We start from the raw sequence: 21,223 nt of genomic DNA on the forward strand, positions 1-21,223 counted from the left end.
TGAAACCAGAGGAACTTCCTTCTTTAATTATGCCTTGGTTCTGATTTTCCTGAGCAATATTTGGACAATGCCAGAATTTTCAAGTCTGCTTTTGTTTAGAATTCCATAGAGGGTCAAGATAAGTTCTGAAGAAATCCTAATAGTTTGAAATGGACCCCCATTCAGAGCCCTGTAGATACCAGACAAAGGTCTACTGATAACACCTCATAAATAGACGCTTGAAAATGTCTTTGTGTAACTTGTTTACTAGACACTGCTTCTCTATATTAATAGAAATAATTTTATACTTCAGTTTGAGAAACAATATTTTTCAGACTGTGAGAATCAAACATGCTGTCATCTGGTATGCTTTTTTTGGTTTTGTAAGATATGGGCTTTTTTTGTGGGGAGGAATATAATATATAAAAGATGGAAACATCCTCTTTTTTGACTAAGGTACTGTAATTCTCACAACATGAAAAGTAGCTCAAAGAAAAATCTGACTGGCCCCCTATCCTTCTTCCTTGTTTCCTACAGAGCTGTATCCAAGACATGCTTTATAGGTGACTGCATACATCATGCAGTGCTCTAAGTGTGTCTTTACAAGTATCCTGAATGCTGCTTGAGTATGGAAATTACCGACAAAAGAAATTAAGAGCAGGAACCCCATGATTAGACTAATGCATTGATCAAGTCAATTCTTCTCTGTTTCACTGCCAACACACCACATATAAAAGCGTCATTAAAGAAACTTTGCTGTCTCTCCTACTAATGGTCTACAATTTGAGCATGCCCAGATGATTGACAGGCTGTGCCAGGGCTGCCTGTGTTGTCTGAAAAAGCCACATCGGATCAGCGGAAGCTTAAAGCAAAGCATAAATTATAGATATATGTCTGTTTCTTTGATGATGTGAGACTAGTAGGTGCATCCCACTTCCATCACACAAAGAACCACACTTTCATGCAGCTTTTTCACTTTGTCACATCACATTTGAAAAAACAACAGTGAAAACATAAATGTTCTATTTTTTTTAACAAACAGCCTGTTCAAAGGCAGTTTTGAAGTTCTTCACTTTCTGAATTAATTAAACATAAACTAAGTGTTAAATTGCAAAGTTCAGTGCAGTGAGATTTGTTGCTTATTTTCTATATCTATTTGTCATTACTGTTAACTGTTATGCATGTTTGTGCACCAGAGCTACTGAACTGGAATGCTCTTAGCATTTTGTCCATCCAAAACAAAGGTGTTTAGAAGGCACTGAAAAGGGAAATTCTTTTGCTTTGTAAATTTTATTGAAAAAATCTGATTGAATTTTATTACTTCTAAATTATTTTCAGTAATACTTCTAAAAATTTTCAGTACTATTGCAATAATCAATTTGGGGCTCCAGATACTGCTTATAATTATCAAGCAAAATGAGTGCATAACATAAAATAAAAGAGAGACTGTCATTATAATCCTACCCTTCCAACAGGAATAATACTGCAGACTTATTTCAATACTAACAGATACATAGTTTGTTGATGTTATTTCTATACCAGAACCAAAGTCTTGATTAGAATTAATTAATGAATGTGATGGTTGTGGCTAATAGCCACCCAAAAATAATGACTCACTACCTTCAGTCATAGAATAATGACTCTAGAAATGCCTTACATTTACAGTTTCAACTAAATGCTAAAATATAATACAGGACAGATCCATTACATATTTGTAAGTTACTGCAGAAAAGAGACTTGATAGCACTTGAATGAAAAGGATTATATCTTTTTTAGGGTGGCTTTTTTGTTTCAACTCTTTAGTATCAGAGAGTTTCCTTGTTGCCACTGAACTTGCTCTCCAGCTGTACTGTAATGTTTGCTGATGTCCAGTTTTATTTCATAGAAATAGTTTATTGAGTAAAGCATAATTGTCCTTTGTACAATACTCATCTTGTATCACTTCTTTTAGAGATCAGACATTTCCTTTTCCCAAAAGGTCTGAAGATCTGTAAGTTGACATTATTCTGCACAAATCACTCTGGTAGTGTAACTTAGACTGTCCAAATTCCCCTTGGACTGTGGCCTCTGTAACTGTGCCATCACTCACTTAACTTCACCTTATCTTTAAATAAGTTTAACCAGAAGGGACTTGTTCAACTCACCACCTCTTGAGTAATGTGAATTATTTATATGATCTTCATATGTGTTCGTTAAGCTGTATACAGTAAGCCTAAGTGTAAGTGTTTATTCTGTTCATCCATAAGTGTGTTGCCCCAAGCTTTGAACTCAGGCTAACCACAATAAAAATCTCTCTATTTTGCTGTTCTTTGATGGAAATGGACATCATTTTTTCATGTTGTACAATGGCAGCAGTGTTGTCTCAGACGGGCGCGTTACCACGGGAATGCATAAAGAGACATTTCACATGTTCAGTGTTGTCTTGCAGCTTTCCAGAGCACCTTCCCCTCCTGCTTTGCAGAGCTGAGTGTACAGGAAGCTGTATCCCACCATGTCTTACAATATAAATATGCCACTGTAATGGCTACTGTGGAAGTGATGATTACAATAGTCCTTTCTTATCAATTCACTGCTTTGCTTGAGCAGTTATTAAGTGCTCTTTGTCTGTAAAGGAATGTTAAGCACTGAGAAATAAGAATTCAGTAGAGCAGTCCTGTTTGCTACTTCAAAGAGTCTCAGTTCAAATGGAAATAAACTAAAACAACCATGCTGAAATACATCACTGACCTGGATTCTCCAAAAAAGCCCTCCTGTTGAAATCCCCATATATTTCTAGGTGAGGCTGGAGAGCAGTGCACATGGTCTGTTTAGAGGCAAAGCTTTTGGTAGAAAACAGTTACACCAGTACTGGTCTAAAATCTTTAAAAGGGGATGGAAACAATAATTTTTCTAACTGACACTGCTACACTTTGGTTTTCTTTATTACTTCTGCTTTCCATTTGAAATTTGTCCAGAACAGCAGTGTTTACACATGTCCTGTTAGAAGTAATGCCAGAGGGACCTCAAAGGCATGAGTCTTGTTCCATTCTTCTTTGGTTAATTTTCCTCCAACATAAGGTATTTAACACCTCCATAGATCATAGGATGAATAGAGTCTACAGAATCAAACATTGTGCCTCTTTAAGCATTAAGTGTGCTCAGGTTAGAACTTGCTTAATTTATGAGCTGTGAGGCAGCCATGAAACCATGGGTAGGCATTTTGTTAGAATAGATTTCATTTTTCAGAGAAAAAAAGGGAATTTTATTTTGGGCTTTGGGGGTTTTTTCCATGTTGACTGGTTGCTTTGGGATTTTTTTCAAAAGTGGTCCTTGCATCTTCTTTTTGTCTTTTTTTTTTTTTTTCTACTATAACTTTTTTTTTTTTTTTTTTTTAATTCTTAGGTGTTTCCCCACACACCCCCCTTCTTTTCTCAGGAAGGTTTTATCTTTGTCTACAGTGGGCTTCCTCCTTGGTAAAGCAGCTTCATATGTTTCATGGTTTTCTGCTCTTCTGAACTGGAACATGCTCTTGTGTGCTCTAAGAGCACATAGCTTTGGAGGATCTACAAAAGACAAGATATTTCATGCATCCTTTCTGAAGCCTATTTCTGACAGTCCCTTGAAACCAATTCAAAACACTCCCTAATTATAATAGGACAGGTTTGTGTCTGCTTCCAGTCAATAAAGCTTTGTTCTGCCTCAGGGATTTTACTTGTACCTGATTATATAATGGAGGATAGAAGAATCAGGCAATAGTAATTTTAATCCTTGGCTGTCTTTCATTCAAATAAAATGTGCAAAGAGATTTAGTGAAAGGAAGAAATGTGAATGTTGTACTACTAGAGCAAACATTCTACAGTGAGTTCTGCTGGGTGGGACACTGATTTCCACTTTACTTGCTCTTTTCCAGATATTCTGGGGTTGATATTGGACAAAAAGGCAGTGTTTGAAATGGCAGCTCCCTCTGGTTGCAGTGCACTGCAGGCAGCCTCCAGCCCAATGCAGCTCTGGGGGAAGGCTCAGCTGCAGCTGCAAGTGCTGCTCAGACTGTCACAGAGGAGAAAAAGAACCACAAAACCAAAACACTCAGTGCTATGTTGAAGCAAGCCTGGGTTTGTGATCCCCATTTTTCACATTTCACTGGGATATTCAGTCCCAGGCTTGCTTCTGTCCAAGCAGCATAAAAAGCTGACCCATATATAATGTGTTTGACACAGCATGGTCATTTTTCTGTTGTTAACACAGATTATGTATTTTAAATTTTTGAGAGTCTTTCTAAAAATAATTAATATTATGCCATAACTTAGGAAACACACTAGATTTTTTTCTTGATAAGACTGTTCCAGAAGCCAATATCTTCACAGAGAACAATCCTAGCTCTGCATCTTGTGATGAGCACCTTGCAGAGCCTCTTGTCAGATCTGGGGCCAAAAATTAAAATAAAAACTGTTATTGAGTAGGGAGGAAAGGGAACTACATTAAGATATTGAGGTTTATATTTTTCCTGTGCAGGTCTAAAAGGCATGAGGTTCTGTTGCTTACAGAGAAATTAATATGTGAAGGTACTCCACTGACAAACTGGTAACAACAGATCAACCTTACAGTGCTCCTCAAAATTCAGTTCTGTGACCCTCAACTTAGAGTCAAGAGTGGGGAACCAGGAGTAATAAAGGACCAAATAAATCTCCTACTTTTTCTATCTGGGTCGTCCTAATTGATCCCAGCAGAATTCCTCATGGCTGGACTACCTCAATCAACCCACCTGCATCCTCACCTGGAGGAACTTGTCTGGTTATCCAGCAGCTGGGGCAATCCCTCTGGGGAGGAAAAGGCTTCCTCTCTTACTCCTGGGAAGATTTTTAACCTCATCATTGCCATGTACATTGCTGGGCAGTCAACACCACAAATGACAAAGCAATACTTGCACCTCCCAGTACACCCTGTGTTTGTTTATACTCAATGGTATTCCACAGCTGAATTGGATATTTTAGGTAGATAGATATTTAATTGGTTTTCTTAATGTTTCATGTACTTAGCAGTCTTTAGTCTGTCTTTAATGTTTTTATGTAAAACCTGATTAATAACAACAATGCCTTTAAGATAGATGCAGTTTTAATACACAGACCACTGAACTTACTGAACCTTTGCTGAAACACATAAAAATATCACTCTTAAACTATATATTAAATGTTGGGGTTGGAAAATTTCTGTACATTTGTTGCTGTAGAACTTGTATATGTGTGAAATTACGTTTCCAGGTGCAAAAACTCCTAAAGTCCTTTAATAAGTATAGTAACTTTTGCAGGATTTTAGCCAAGTATCTAAATCAAGAAGCACTAAAATCTCTTTAAGAGAGATCACTTGTGTATAGTTTTTACTTCCAGGTCTAGATATTTAAATTCAGTTGGCTTGTATCTAACTTGTAGATGCTTGCATTTTTCCACAAGCATTTTTTTTAATTTGAATTTTTTTTATAATTTTCTGATCAAAATAATACATATTATTTAGAAGCTCTGACTAATAATGAAAGATTCTTTTATTTCTTTTCTACAGCTATACCTTTCTTCTGTATCTTCACATTCATAATAATCCAAGAGTTTTTACATCTGTGTACATATGGGAATAACATGGTGGTTATATCCTCTTTAGGTGGAAAGGAGCAACTGTGTAAACTGGTAACTTTTAACTTTTGGTTTTCCTCTCAGACTAATTTGAAAATGGAAAACATGATTTAGCACCTGAAAAAAAGAATTGGTGCTATAGATGTGAGCCTAGTTTCACCCCTTTCTGATTTCCTTCTTCATCTATTGCATCTATTCCTGAAATATCAGAATGCAAATACATTAACATTCATTACATCTGCTGAGGTCAGAGCATTTGAATAATTCCAAATTAAGGATGGTAACTTATCGTGTCAGTGTAGCAGACCTCAAATGCTGACTTGTTCAGCTGTCATGGTGTAACACCATACTACAGACTGGGCTTAAATACTGAAAATTAAAGTCTGTGGTAGGGCAGCACTGAGTATTGCACTGCTCTTTTGTTCATCTTCTTTTTACTTTCATCAGCAGAGCTTTTTCAGGTGCTCACTTTTCTCTGGAGCACTGGAGCTGTTCCAGCAGCCTGTGCAGTCACAGGGAACTGGAGCAGTGAATCCTGAAGGGGTCTGAGAAGTGCATCTTGAGGGGAATGGAGCAGTGAATCCTGAAAGAATGGAACAGTGCATCCTGAGGGGAATAGAGCAGAGCATCCTGAAGGGAATGGAGCAGAGCATCCTGAAGGGATCTGAGCAGAGCATCCTAAAGGTAATGGAACAGTGCATCCTAAAGGGATGGGAGCAGTGCATCCTAAAGGGATGGGAGCAGTGCATCCTGCCACACACAGGGCAGCAGCTGCACTGGATGGAGTGGGGAGTGTGCAGTGCTAGCTGTGCCACCAGGATCTGCAGCCAGAGTGTTCTTCCTCCAGCTGCCTGGGCACTGCTAAGATCTGCAAGTTTAATGCATCCATACAAAATGTGCATTCTTTTGCTTCTCATAGCTGCACAGCTCTCATGCCAGTCCCACTCAGTTAAGGTGAAAAATATCCTCATATGGTTCTTATCAGCTACAGAGCTTAAGATTAGTCAGAGAGAGGTACCTGTGTTTTTGTTGTTTCTACCACTAGTTAAGCTTGAACACTTTGGTGTAAATAAGCTTTAATTTCTTTGTGGCTATGATTGATATTTAAGAGTGAGAGTAGAGACCCGAGAGCAACATTCCAGAATCTGAAGGGGCCTACAGGGAAGCTGGAGAGGGACTCTCCCTCAGAAGGATTAATGGGTACAAAGTGAAAGAGGGAAAGTGTAGCATAGATTAGGAAGAATTATTTTACTGTGAGTGTGGTGAGGCACTGGAACAGGTTGATCAGGGAGGTAACCTCAAAAAAGGAAATACAAGGTTGACTTCATGTGTGTATAGGTGATTAACAAAGGGCAGTATAGAAGGTGGTTTGTTCTAACAAGTGGCCTCAGAAAATATTTGTAGTTTTAAAACCTCAACAGCCCAATGACAAAAAAATAGGGTTAGTTTGAAGCATATATAACAAGTGTGTTCATGATAATTTTGTGCCCACCACAGAGCACTAAGCTGTTCTTGTTTGCCTTGTCCTAATGTCCACCAGGAATGAGATCTTCAAAGCTCCTCATGCAAATCCCACACACACTAACACCGGGGGTAGGTGCCAGGCTCCAAGTACTATACAGACACTGCTTGCCCTACATCATTTATTTTCATCCTTTCATGATAATATATGAGAAAAATCTTATAAATATACTGTATTTTGCTCCAGATTTAACTTTCTAAAGGGTTTTTCATTTCCTTCACTTTTCAATATATGTTTGAAATATCCTGTCTAAAAATTACCCAGTACTGCTGGTATTTCATTCTGCTCAGCTATTGTTTTCATTTTGAGAGTCGTCTTTTCTTCTGAAATAAGATCTAGACTAAATACCAAAATTCTTTCACTGCGTATTATGGCTGAGTGCACTAAAATATAAAAACCTTGATTTAAGGTTTTTTGAATTCAAAGATCGTAGGCAAGTGTTCATTTGAAGGTTCAGTGGCATTTTGAAATGAGAACATCATATATAAAGATGTCAGAGATGGAGCCTCCCACAGTGAGGTTGAAAGAAGAAGAACAGAATGAATAGAAGAGTTTCTGGGTTCCAAGGAATTTTAACATCTCATTACTTGAGATCACTGTACATATAATTTTCCAATATTTTGTATTATAGACTTTGAATGTATTGGTTAAAATTGCTTCATGCCTGGCATCAATTTAGTCTTATTCATTATCTCCCTTAAATAAAACTTTAAAAATAGCTGGTTTCAGTGAGTGAGCAATTTTCTGATACGTACAGATTCTTCAACATTTCTAAAGTGAACTTGTAAATGAAAACAGACTAGGAGGTAGCAGTCCCTCAGCATTTCTTGAGCCTGGTATTATATGAATTCAAGTAGTTATAATTTTTTACTAAATGTATAATTTGTCATTTGCATCATAACTCATCCCAGATTTTCATAATCCTACAATTAATGCTCTTGCTACCTAAATAATGCTGACTTTCATAGTCTAATGACAATTATTGTGATATTGTTTTTTGAAATATATGGTCAGTACTTTGATCAGTGTTCGTATGTCTTTGGTAATACAAAGAGGGGGATAGAACTGTGGCATAACTGAGGTAGGGCTTGGTTTTGCACCAGTGTAAGAATTTCTATATTTGGTTTAGCAGCTACCTTGATCCAGTGATGGAACTGAGGTAATCAATGACCTCATCAGCATTTCATCTTAAAATCTGTTCAGCATCAACACTTCATCTTAAAATTTGTGTCCATTTCTATTTTTCATTTCTGTGACACAGATGTAATCTGGCTCTAAGTAACAGACATTAAATGATATTAAATGCCTGATTATATTCTTCAATATCTCAACTTTTTTAAAAGTCCCATTAAAACATGTACCATATGCTTTCTATCTTTGTACCAGGGGTTTAAAACTGTAAAACTTGTGACCTTTAAAAGTAGAAAGCAACTTACATGGCATTTCTAGATATCTAATTTAGGTAAATATTACGTAAATGTAAAAAATCTTAGAGCTGGTTATCAAATAATGCTATATCTAAAACACCTATTGAAAGTACCAAATAAATAAATACATGCATTTATTTAAGAAAAAAAATACATCCATCATTCACTATGTAACTCTTCTAGTATTTGAAAGAGCTTATAAAATAATTAAACTCAAGATTCCTCCCTTCTGACAGTGAAATGAAGTGCTCCAGATAATTTACATCACTGTTTCTATTTCCTGTGCTTTGGGATTGGGTCCTAGTGCTTGAGAGAAACCTTCTGTTCTAGATACACCAGAATACCACTCCATATCTATTGCAAGACGGTGCTGGGAGCTGAATGGAGAAGCAAAAGGAAGGAAGGAGGTCCAAGAAAATAGAACTGCCTTCCATTTTCTTTCATGTCTGCTGGGAAAACAGAAATGGTATTCTGTGAAGGATCTAGTCAGTGTTTCCTTCTGTGAAACACTGGAAACAGCTTCCTAAAAAGTAATTATGTTGTGTCATGCCAAAGAGATTTTAAGAACAGGTTCAGTAATGTCTGTCTTTATGAGGAATGGAGATGAGATCCTCTCTCCTGGAAAGTGATTGGAGGTGGAGGTCCTTAGAAATAATGGCCTTTTTGGCACAGGGATAAATCTGCTGTCTGGTAATATCTGAGAAATTTTGAGTGTTGGTATTAATCAGACAGTTCAAAAGTATTTGGGAAGCCTTGCTCTGGCTGATCCTTCCAGCTCCCCATTTCTGCTACATTCTGATGCCTGCCTGGCTGCTTCAAATGCAGCCAATTTCCAGTGGCACTTGTTTGAGATCAACCATACAGAGATCTTTTTCCTTTCTTCCTTGCCCTTTTTCCTCTTTCCCCTTTCCCCTTTCCTCCTCCTTTCCTGATGGAAGCAGTGGTTGGACAGAAGGACTCTTTGCTTTTTCAGGTAAAAGGTGGGTCACCAAAAGAGTAACCTTCCTTCCAGCTCACTGGGAAACACCACAGCGTCTGACTGGCCTCTCAGGAGAGTTCTGTCATCCAGGGATGTCCCTTGGCTTGGGAAGAGGTGGATCCCAGCAAATGGAGCAGGCAGGGCCCATTCCCTCTGCCAGGGGTGGAAAACCTCTGCTCTGCAGGAAGAGGAGCTGTGCAGGGACCCCTCTGTAGCTCTGCACCATGTCAGACCAAAGGAAAGAAAGGAGACAATAGGAGTTTCCTATTTTAAGTGGAAAATTTTGACAGAAAAATTAAAAAAATAATAAGATGCAAAAGAGAAATACAATCTGAAATAGTGGTAATTGACTGAAATTGTTAGTGAGTGGTTTAGTCTCAGAGAAGCCCACAAAAAACTCACACCTGGGCACGAAAGGCTGAGATAGCCCCTCACATCAGTGCCAAGCTAATGAAAACATGCAACCTTTCCAAACTGGTAACAATTCAAAACCTTCTCCTGTCTTGAACTGTACTTTATTCCTTCTCCTCCACTAGTTTCTGAAATGAGTTTTTCTTGTTATCATAGGCAGCTTTGCCAGTTCTTACTATTTTATCATGAACTTCGAGGTATTTGATGCTTTATTTAAACCCTCAGCTCCTGCAAATGCAAAAAGAAATTTTTTTAAAGGTAAAACAAAACTTTCTAGGTCTCATGACTATGTAGGAAGCTTGAAAGTGTGATCCCAAAAATATACCTTAAGACTTAATTCCTCAACATTCAGAAGTCATCATGTGAATATAAAGAACCTAAGTATGCTGGGGGTTTCAAATTCTTGTTCCTTCATTTTTTTTCCCTACTCTCATGGATATTTCATCTGTTTTCAGAATTTTGGGAAATCCAATTGACGACCTGTCAAAGTTTGGAGCAGTGCATGTACTGAATGAAGGTTATAATATTTTTACTAGAGATTCAAGCCCTGGTGCAGAAAGGAGACAGGGACTTCTCCCTGGAAATGAATGGTAAGTCATTTGGCATCTCATGGCTGCGGCTCTCTAGTATATCAAGCAAAAAAAAAAGAGAAGCCAGATAGGAAACTAAAATCCATATACCAATTGCTTCTTAAAACTTGCCATTTGCTTTATATGCCCTACAGTACTTTCTACTTAGACCATGTGGTAGGACCTCCTGTGCTTGGCAAGAACTTGACAAGAAGTTTATTTGATGTTTTAAAATATTTGGATTATTTGATAACTGAAAAACATGAATATTTTTTGCAGAAGTGTGAAAATTCGTAACAGAATAATTTGCCATGACTGAATTTACGTATTGATTCTCACAAAAAGTCTTTTGCCTTTATTATACTTTTCTTTTCCAATTTGCCTTTGTGACCTGGCCCATTCCTGAAAACTCTGTTGCTATGTTTGATGAGGACAGGAACAGAACCCAGATTTTCAGATTTCCTTTAAGCAAGTTCATTTTCTGTCCCTTTTCCTCATGAAAATAACTTTGAAGATCCTTACTAAAACTAATTGAGAAGGTTGAAAGCTTGCCTCAGATTTTTCCCCCCCCCGCTAAAGTTTATTGAGAAGCCTCCTAGGATTGGGCTTTAGGGTCTGTGGGCTGCTCAAATCGAAGGCCAAATCCTCAGAGGTGCTGAGCAGCTCCAGCTACAGACTTGGCTTCTTGTTAGTAGTGGCTTCCAGCAATATCTGCAGCTCCTACAGGGATCAGGACTTAGTGGCTCTTTGCAGGTCCCAACAGGCATTCATTCAGGCTGATGCATTTTTAGGGCTCAGTTTCACTTGCAGTAAGGATGTTTTCAAAAGCCTGTCTTGTGTGCAGTAGCTTACAGATTGTTAAAGATCCTTCTGCAGCTGAGTGCTGTGAAGAATCAGGGTCTTACGGCTAAAACTTCAGTTCTGTTTGCAGTCTCCATTTGATAGTTCCCGTGCTTGGACAGGAATGTATTTTTGAGGAACCTTAAGCCTAAATTATTTGCCAGTTTGCTGTCTCCTCTCCAGTAGTAAACACAGTTTCAGTTGGTGTTGCTGACTATGATCCAGGAGCCCTCTCCTGTGCTTGTCACAATCACCTCTCTAAATGCTTTAGCTGTTACAATCTCAATGTCTTGAATTTATGCACTGAGGAAGTGGACTCCTAAAATTAGGAATGTTGCTTTCAATGTGCTTAGCATGTCATTTTACTGCCACAGACTTTCCTCTTTCCTTCAGATGATTTCTGTTGAGAAGCTTGATTCCAGTTTCTATTTTCTGGTCCACATCCAAGTATTCTCCTTTTTCTATCTTCTTCTTCTACTGAAGTCCATAAAAAGTTGCTAAAGCCAAAGATAAATGTAACAAATACAGCCATGACAACCCTGTGATAGGCTGTTTCTGGTCACGCACTGGTATAAACTGGCAGTAACTGGTAATATCAATAATTACCCAAACTTACATCAAGCAGAAGCAACATGCCATTTGTTACATAGAAAAGATGATCTGAATACTAATAGGATAATATATTAGATTTATATCATGATTTTTGTGAACATAACTCAAAGTTCTCTAAGTTTAATCATTAACTCTGTTTTACAGATGAAGACAAAGTTGAAGTGAGCTGCCCAGGTTTGTGCTGCAAGTAAGTCGTTCAGCTCAGAACAGTCCAGTGAATTGTCTGGAGAGCTCTTTTGGCTCCCTTATTATTTACCTTAGAAGTCTTCAAACAGTGAAATGAAAGAGAAGGGGACATGAGAGGAAATTAAACCATATAAAGACAACTAGTCAGCCAACTCTTCCTTCTCAAAAACACAAAATAAAAGTTTCATTCAATACCCGCAAACGCAGATGTCACCAATTAAAAGCAAAAGTAGAAACAGACAATTCAGGCCTTTTGTTGTTGTTTTTAAAAGTGATTTTTCTATTGAAGCCCTACACATCCATAGGATGCAGATCAGACTAACAATACACACTTCCAACTTCTAGTCTTTCTTTGTGATAGCACTCAGTTCTGTGTTTGCCAAGGAAAATCTTAAATACAAATAAAAATAAGAGTACTGAATGACAAATTCCAACACCAAAAAATTGTATAAACCAGCAAATAATTTTCCATATCTCAGTTTCCAATAATGGTTATGTACGTAAAGAAATAAACAAGCTAAGAAATATTTCCATTCATTTGCAATGATACGTGACACTCAAGTGTCAAGTCTTTTCAAAATATTAAGAGATAATTAGGCTATTTTTTTGTGTAAGATCTTCATATGGTTATTCATTTACCTCCTTGAAAATCTCTCCGAGTGCTCTCGTGTGTGACTTAGAAAAGCAGCATTCACAGGTTTTTCCAGGCTTTCTCTGCAAAGAGCTGGGCCTGAATGCAAAGAGCAACCGAAAATGCAGCAGTGTTGGCTATTGCTGTGCCGAGTTTGTGGGCTTAAGCTCTAAACTGGAAGCTGAACTTTGCTGCAGGCATGGAGTCTCCATGAAGAGCACATGGGGAGAAGATGCTTCATAGGAGCTCTGGATCTCCCTGGCACATGGAGTCACCTGGAGGAGTCTGAGGGCAGCCAGGAAAGCACTGAGGTGAGGGGTGTGTTGTGCTGACTCTGCTGGGCTGGTGATCCAAAGAGAAATTCATGGGGTGGGCTTGTAAATGTTCTTTTTCTGTGAAATTTGTCCCACAGCACAGCAAGACTATGAGCTTCTTACTTGGGTAAATGATGTAAATCTGGTCCTGGGGAAGGGACACAGCCTTGAGGCATTCAGATCTAATGAAACACACACAGCACACATGTGGCAAAGCATGGCATAAAGCATCCATTCACACATTTTACCTCTTAACTGGCATTGTGGAAGTGCTCACTCAAGGTCATCCTTCCTTTCCAAATATAAACCTGGGACTGATTATAGATAGCTTTGCATCAGAATCATGTGAAACTCGTGGGTTTGAGTTCAGAGGAAACGTGGGAGGTTCTTGTTATGATTTTAAGTTCACTTGAATTTGAAACTCAGAATGAGACTTAAGGAGGGGAGGACTGAACACAGATGGATTCTCAGGAAAGAATACATTCAAACCAACCCTCATGAAATGCAATGGCTTAGGAAGAAGCCCTCACTCAAAACATTAAAACAAATCAAAACACATTACTATCTCTTAAGATCTGACTCTTAATGCTACCAAACATCCCTTTTCCCATTCTAGGCAATATCATTTTTAGGGAAAAAAAAAAAACAAAACAGAAAAGAAAATGCATAATATGTTGCCCAATGCAACATATCCCCACAGCATCTCTAAAAAGCAGGTGGAAAGTATATTTTAATTAATTTATAAACAAAAGATTATTTCCTGCACTGCCAGCAAAAATCCTGTTTGCCGACAAGGTTCTGGCTTCAAACATTATCAGCAACTGGCAGGATGAGTCCTTTTATGTAAATGAATTCATTATTATTAATTTCTGCTGGTGCTGAACGATTTATGAACTGCTTTTCGAATATGGAAAAGTGGTTCATGAATCAGAGGGGAAAAAATGTTCAAAAAGTCCTGGGTCGATAAATAACAGTAGTCATTCATGAATCCCGCCCATGGTGTCTTTTATCTTCAGTAGGGAGAAGATCAAAATGATAAAATAGTAATGTGCCAACAAAAAAGGATTGAATGGGCAGAGACTGGTAACATTGTCCTCTCCGAGCCTTAATGGGCAGGGATGAATGGTGACAGACTATCCTTCACCAGCAGGCAGCCACAGACTGATTTTTCCAAGGTGAAACGCACCTTTTCCCTGCCACACAGAGCCATGATAAGAGGGAGCTGCTGAACAGGACCCCATGTGTGCCCCTGCCCCACAAACCTGCACAAGCTGTGGTCAAGGGATGGGGCTTTGCTTCTCAAGGAATACCCTGTCTTGGTTTGGAAAGACAGGTGTCTGCTAAGGAAGACAGGAGCCTCCCTTGAAATGGAAAATGCAAACCCCCTCCCTCTGAATTATTATAATTTTGAAATTAACAGGCTCTCAGGCAAAGATATGGGAGCAGGAATAACAGGGAAGAAAATACAAAATAAAATAAACAATGCAGTAATACAAAACAAGAGTCAGAACATGCCCTGGCACACTGTGGGTCAGGGAGGTGTCAGCAGCCCCATCCCAGGGTGGCTCAGCCCTCCTGCAGCGCCAGCTGTGCTTCTGCTGGAGCAGGATCCTGCACAAGGGGGGAGTTTTCCTCTGGAGCTCCAGGGCTGCTGGAGATGGGCCTGGACTTCCTCTAATGATTCCCTGGGAAAGGGCTGCTCCTCTGGGAATCCTGTGGATTTAGTGGAAATGGGATCCAGTGGAAAAGGCTGTTGTGGTGTTCCAAAGTCAGATTGTATCCAGGTAGGAATTCTTGGCTCCTCCCCTGGGCAGAGCATCTCCCTATGGGATGATGGAATTTTCTCAGCCATGCAGGGACACTCAGTGGCCATGAACAGCAGAGATCTCCTGGAGGGAGGATGGTTGTGGAAGAGATAAAGAAAGTTGCCAATGAACAAAGATAACTGCCTCACCTCCAACATATAGGAATAGAATGGTCACCTCCATTTCCAACCTAAGACAGCCCCCTGCCCTGGACATTGGAATTTCCATCCCCCCCCAGCAGCCTGCTGCTTCCCCCACATCTCTTACACCAATTCCTGAGAGTTCTCTTGGAGCTGGCATGGCACCCAGCTCTTCTCTGCCAGGGAGTCCAGCACCAGTGGGATTGTAAATACTCTCATTCCATGATGAAGAGAGATGACAAGTACTTGATGGAAAGTGAGAAATCTGGCAGCTGTTCACTCCTGTTCTCAGAGCACATCACCAGCCCTCAGCAGACTAGGAGCCTTCAGGATAGCACAGTGTGTACAACAATTGACATCAGCCTCGCTCAATGGAGACAGCTTTTCATCTGCATTTGAAGAAATCAGGCTGAAATTCAAAGTATTCTGTGTACCTGGAGTGATTGTGGTCATAGAAATGGTATTTTCTCCTTTAGGATCTTCTCTGATATGAAGGTCACAACAGAGAATTGGGCCAAATTTATCCCCAATGTAATTTCATTACAATAACAAAATTCTGCCCAGAATGAATTTAGCCCATTATTATTTCAATGTTAAATATAGGGTATGTCTTATAAAACCAGAGTAGAGAAGGCTATAATAAAAATCTCTTTTCTGAGTAGCCTGTCTTTCTAGAGCTTTGATATACAAAGAAACTACAGCTACATATTGTGATTGTTTGTCCTTAAATAGTTTTGCTTGGCTAAGAATTTCAAATCCTTTTCAGGTATTAGTCAAAGCATCCTGTGAGGTATGAGGCATTAGCACTAAAGGTGAGGTAAATGAAGGAAAAGCTACCACTAGGTCTTGAAAAGGTTTTGGCAGACTCAGTAGTCAATCTAGAATAACTGTTGACTTTTCTTGTGGAACCAATAGTCAAAAGTATCTTCCAGCAGAGGAAAATAAAATGTCAGACTCTGGCTGTTTTTTAGCTTTGTTCTTATATATAATTTGACCATTTTCTTAGTTTCAGATTGCCACAGGACAAAATCTTGTGCTTCTGAGCTCAGCAATGAAGTTTTAATCACCCCAATATACATCTTTCCATGACATATATTTTTCTGTCCACCAAAGACATAATGGCTGCTCCTTTTATGGGAAACCAGGATTTAATCCAGTAAGTCTGTGCGAATCAATATTCTTGTGAAATGACACCATGTTGAAGTTATTTTATGTTATGTTGATGGTTAGCTAATTTTGTAATGGAGACATTTCTTCTAGAAGCAGACATAGTATAATTTAGTGGTAAAAACGTCAATCACAAGGGGTTGAACACTTATGTCAGGGCAGGAAGAGGGCAGATTTATTGATGGAAATGTATCTATATACTCTTTGTGGCACTCTGACCTGAAATATCCATTTTGGTTATAATTTTGTTTTGTGAAAATGACATCAACTGCAATCACTAATGTAAAAGTGACACTGGAATGCTTTGTTCCAGAGGCCTGATTTAAAAGTCTTGCTGCTGTTTGTTATAGTAACAGCTTCTCAACAGCAAGGAATTAAGGTATTCATTTAACTGCTCCTTTTCTCTTTCTGTAGGAAACCACACTGTTCTTTTTTTTTATTTCCCTACTGTTTAATATTGTTTAAATAATAAATATATAGCTTGTTTCATAATGACATTGAGGTAACCAAGAGAAAGGAGGCAGGTGCTCTGGCTGGTACTATATGTGGATGTATTTTTGTATGTCTTTTATTCCTAATGTTAGTTAACCACCCACCCAATGCCATAAAAAACATCAATAAGAATGGGTAAAAGAGGATGGAATAAAATAAGTACAGAGGTTGAGAAAGGAACGTGGCAAGGAAGGAGGGAAAGAAAAAGCACAGTGCAGAATACAGGGAACATAGGAATGTCTCATTTGTGACTTCAGTGGTTTTTTGTTGTTTTTTATTTACAAAACTCTCAATTCATTGGACTCTTTTTTGCAGATTTACAATGATGTAGCTAAAAAAATAGAATCTGGCCAACCCTCAGCTTAGAGGATAGGAAAAATTCTCTAGGAGCAATGTGAATTTTACAGAGAAGCTGTGCTATCCGGTGAAGTGCTGGCTATTGTCTATTTTCTACTGCACTATCCTCCCCTGAAAGAGTGTCTTGAACTAAATAATATAATGACATCCTAATTAGTTACAGCTTAATCTCTGGGCTAGTCCTGAGAAATCTGCACTTTAGTGTACAGTGGTTCCAGCACAATTGAAATTTTAATTTGGTATAACTAAGGATGGAGTGTTTTACCAGTAGCACACAATGCATTTGAGTTCTCCCATCTCCTGCCCTTCCATTTACACCCCTTGCATGACTATCACAAAGAGCTGACAGCTCACTTTTCTCTAACAATCACGTGTTTTCACTGAGATGTACAAAATCCATAATCTGCTTTGTGAATCTTCATTCTTGGCTCCTTTTCAGGCAAATAAAATGACAGAATCGGAGACCATCCAATGTCCTGCTCTGGTGAGTCACAATGATTTTATCACTTAAATATAGAAACCGTTTACAGTCTGGGGAGATCCACTTCCAGCAGGATAAGAAGTGGGAATTTGTCTTATATTTTAGAGCCACAATCCCCAAAGATGTTTCCTTTGAGTGGCACTCAAGACATTTGAAAAGTTCATTCATTGGAGCATCCTCAAACAAGCAAAATCTGCTCATTAGGGAACGTAAAGCTCTGCTCATAACAGCCCTGCTAGGCATGGTGTGATAATTCACAGGTACTCATACAACAGGATATTTGTTTGCACACTATCAGTCATTGCCAGGCAGCTTCTTCATGTGGACTGGGACAAGATGGGATGGGAAGGCATCTGATCCTTCCAAAAGTTAGTACTGCTGAGCAGTCCCAGTGTGGTCACACATCTACACACCGAAAAAGAATCAAAATAAGATTGAAATTAGGTTTACTTTTACACTTTGCCAATCAGATTGTGGGTAGTTTATGCTGCAGAGAAATGCTGACTGGCAAGAACAAACTCATTATTAAAATAAGAAAAATGTAGCTAATGTTTTGGGTATTTTGGTTCTATTTTAAAACAGAAATTTTGTTTTGTTTTTCTTAACCCTAGACATTTTAGTTCTGCCCATTTGCATAGGTAATATTGCCATCATATTTATTCACACTGCTCATAAAAGAGCACATCACAAAAGTGCCTGGAAAATAAAACTCCAATGAGAAGGGACCCATCAAGTTTAAATGGAGGTTTATATTGCAGCATTATGAGACAGAGGCTTGCACATTTGCAGCTCCCATGGCAGAAAGTGAAACTCTAAACAATTAAAGCAGCACAGACATCCTGCCCTAAAGGACTGTAAGCATTTAAAAAGCAGCCATGACCTCTCTTTACTGGGCCTGTTTTCTATTTAATTTACAGTCTTTATTAGCCAAGAAAATCTTGGCTGGATCTTAGTCAAAGTGATGAATATACAAGCATTTTGATCTACAGTTTGGGGCACTTCAAAGTATTCTTTACTTTATGATCATTTGTAATCAAGGTCAGAGCTCTGGTGGTAATTTAGATAGCACCTAAACATATTTATAATATAAAAATTGCTTTGCAGTAGCATGCATAGTGTCCTTTCTATTTTTGCTCACAGTAAGATTGGAGTTGCAGGCTATCCAAAAGTTACTCCTACAAGTTTGTGTAAGCAGCTCCATGCCTAGGTTTCTTTTATTCAGTTCCCACAATGACATAAAAAAATTGAGCTTATATGTGTGACAAAAACCAAAAAAGGTTTGTTTTCAATGGTTTATTTATTGAACTATAAGTCTTACTAACTTTGTAGGGAGAAAAAGTGAACCAAAAAAGCTGTAAAATATTTAAAGAGGAGGTTTTTGTCATCTGTTTTTCTCACTTTTCCATATAATTTGTTCATGCCCTAAGGTATAGCAAGTCTCAGAAGTGTTTCCCCTTTTTAAGTGCAGGGACTCTCATGCCAGCAGTGTCTTGCAAAACAAAAACTAAAGCTGTGATCGCTGTTTTAGCACCATCATTTCAGGTTCTAGGCCGTCTTTCTTTCCAGATATTGTGTCATTCTATACATTATGTCTTTCTACATATTTCTCTCTAGATTTATCCTTTGTAGGACAAACCATCTGATTTTTGTACTTTATGTCTGACCTTTTGACAAGCACAATCCAAAACTGAAGCCCAGCCCTGAGTCCCAGTTTCTCCAGCTTTGGCAGGCACATTCCTTGCCCATTCTCTCTGACTCCACTGCAGGGATGCATTTTCAACATGCATGTTTTATCATGTCCCTCTTCCACTGCGTACCCTTTCATCAGCTCCTTCTTCCTCTTGCAGCCAAAAACATCCTATGGATATTTTAAGGCCCACATAGGCTCTTCCAAGACTGTTTTCCCCTATCACACCCACGAGGTACTGACAGATCAATGTGTCACCCACCACTCACAACAGATTTTTATTTGAAATACTGATTTCTTAAATTTTGGACTGTAGTCATTTTAGTTTCTTCTGCAAGGGTCCACTCCTATAAGAATCTACCAAGCTACTACACTTGCCCTTCTTCACATCCTCCCTTAAAACTCTCCTCTTCTGTGACACCTTAAAAAAATGATAGTGGTTAAGCAGCTGATGTGCTGTGACTGCATAGTAATCATAATTATTTCCCAGTTACCTCATCATTTCTGCCCCTCTCCCCATCTGTTTGCTGTCTCTTGTCTTTTTCCTGGATCAAAGACTCTTTGGGGTACAGCCCATGCCTGGAATTCCTGTGCATTTGTCCTAAGCGATGCATCTCAGGTTCTAGGCACTACTGCAGTGCACATAAATAAAAATCACTATTCCTAAAGTAGAATCCTCTGCATTTTTATATGCATAAATTATAGCCACATCCTGTAATCCATTTTTTAGGCTAAACAATTGATTCAATGGGATTTGAGCCAGGGCAGGAGTTGGCCTATAGTCTTTACTCAAAACAAGCAACATAACATATTATTAATCACCCTAAATAGAGACTATCACATTCAGTGTTGCAATCCTACCTGTGGATAAAATAAATACCTTTCTAGAAACCTTATGACTTTTCTCATTTACAGTAGGCCAGGCTGCTCTTAAGAAAACTATTGTTCTGCAGGGAATAACAAGATTGCAGTGACTCCCTGGTCGTATTCCTTTTATGTTGATTGCTTGGAAGTTGACAGAGTGGTGAATACCCAGCAGACTCAGTTGTAGGCCACCCTGTCTCTGTATGCAAGGGGTCTAGAGGCACTTCTTCCTTCCCATTCAAAGTTTTTTAATCTCTTACTAGGGCAACACAAATCTTCTGGGGGCTGTAGTTTTGAATGTTATTCTGAATTTTGTTAATATTTTCAAATATATCTTTATCCATACTGCAACCACAGCCTGGAAGCTGCTGGTTATAATTCACCAGAGTCTTGGGGAATCAGTTTGGCCAGGAGAGGAGCTGGGGATGAAGCCCAAGCTCTTTGTACATGCCTGCATCAGAACTGTTGGTGGGAGAGGTGGTTCCAGGGGCCACTGTCTCCTGTGCAGTTCCTGAGGAACGACAGCTGTGTGCTTCCTCCTGTGGAACTTGGAAGAGCTGCAAAGGAGAGGAAAGCCAAAGCCAAAAATAAAAACATGCGCAAAAGCAATGAGTAAAATCTGCCAGATTCAGGGATCTGCTGTACTACTGGAGACCAGCCAGAAATCTGTGGAAGTCCACTATTAATGCAGTGGCTTGGTTGCAATTGCTCCCCTGACACCCCACCCCTTCCTTCCCCAGGTGAATCTTGTCTTGCATGTATAAGACAGACTGCAAAAAGCACACACACTTTTTTCCCCTCATAGTGTAATGTTTGTTTTACAGGTTTTCTGGGGCATCCTAAGTTGCTGATGTGTGAAAGTGAGACAAGTCTTGACATACTTGGTATATCCAGCTTGTATATGCTTACCTTTCATTCAAATTGACTGTTATTTTACCAAAGTATTAATCTTAAATAAATGTTCATAGATCAGGCTGCTTTCCACTTTCTGCCAGTGTTTGGCTCATTAGATGCTGGGTTGTAAATGACTATGCAGATACAACCTAATGTTAAATATCTAGGACTTTATAAAGGGAGAGAGGCAGGAAGGATAAGGATCTCTTTGCTTCAGGCCAGAAGACAGCTATTGACTTTCTAGCACTGCCAAGGAGCCTTGTGAA

At 38.9% G+C, this 21,223-nt stretch overlaps 1 long non-coding RNA gene across 1 annotated transcript; it reads left to right on the plus strand.

The window, feature by feature from the left end:
• The first annotated feature begins 12,991 nt into the window (after window positions 1-12,991).
• On the plus strand, window positions 12,992-20,947 carry LOC116184048 (uncharacterized). Its single transcript, XR_004148776.2, has 4 exons — window positions 12,992-13,067; window positions 16,022-16,171; window positions 17,471-17,515; window positions 20,888-20,947. It is a non-coding gene; the product is annotated as an uncharacterized LOC116184048 (long non-coding RNA).
• Window positions 20,948-21,223: the final 276 nt, after the last annotated feature.

The sequence above is a fragment of the Lonchura striata genome, chromosome 13 (genome assembly GCF_046129695.1).
Source record: "Lonchura striata isolate bLonStr1 chromosome 13, bLonStr1.mat, whole genome shotgun sequence".
Taxonomy (NCBI): Eukaryota; Metazoa; Chordata; class Aves; order Passeriformes; family Estrildidae; genus Lonchura; species Lonchura striata.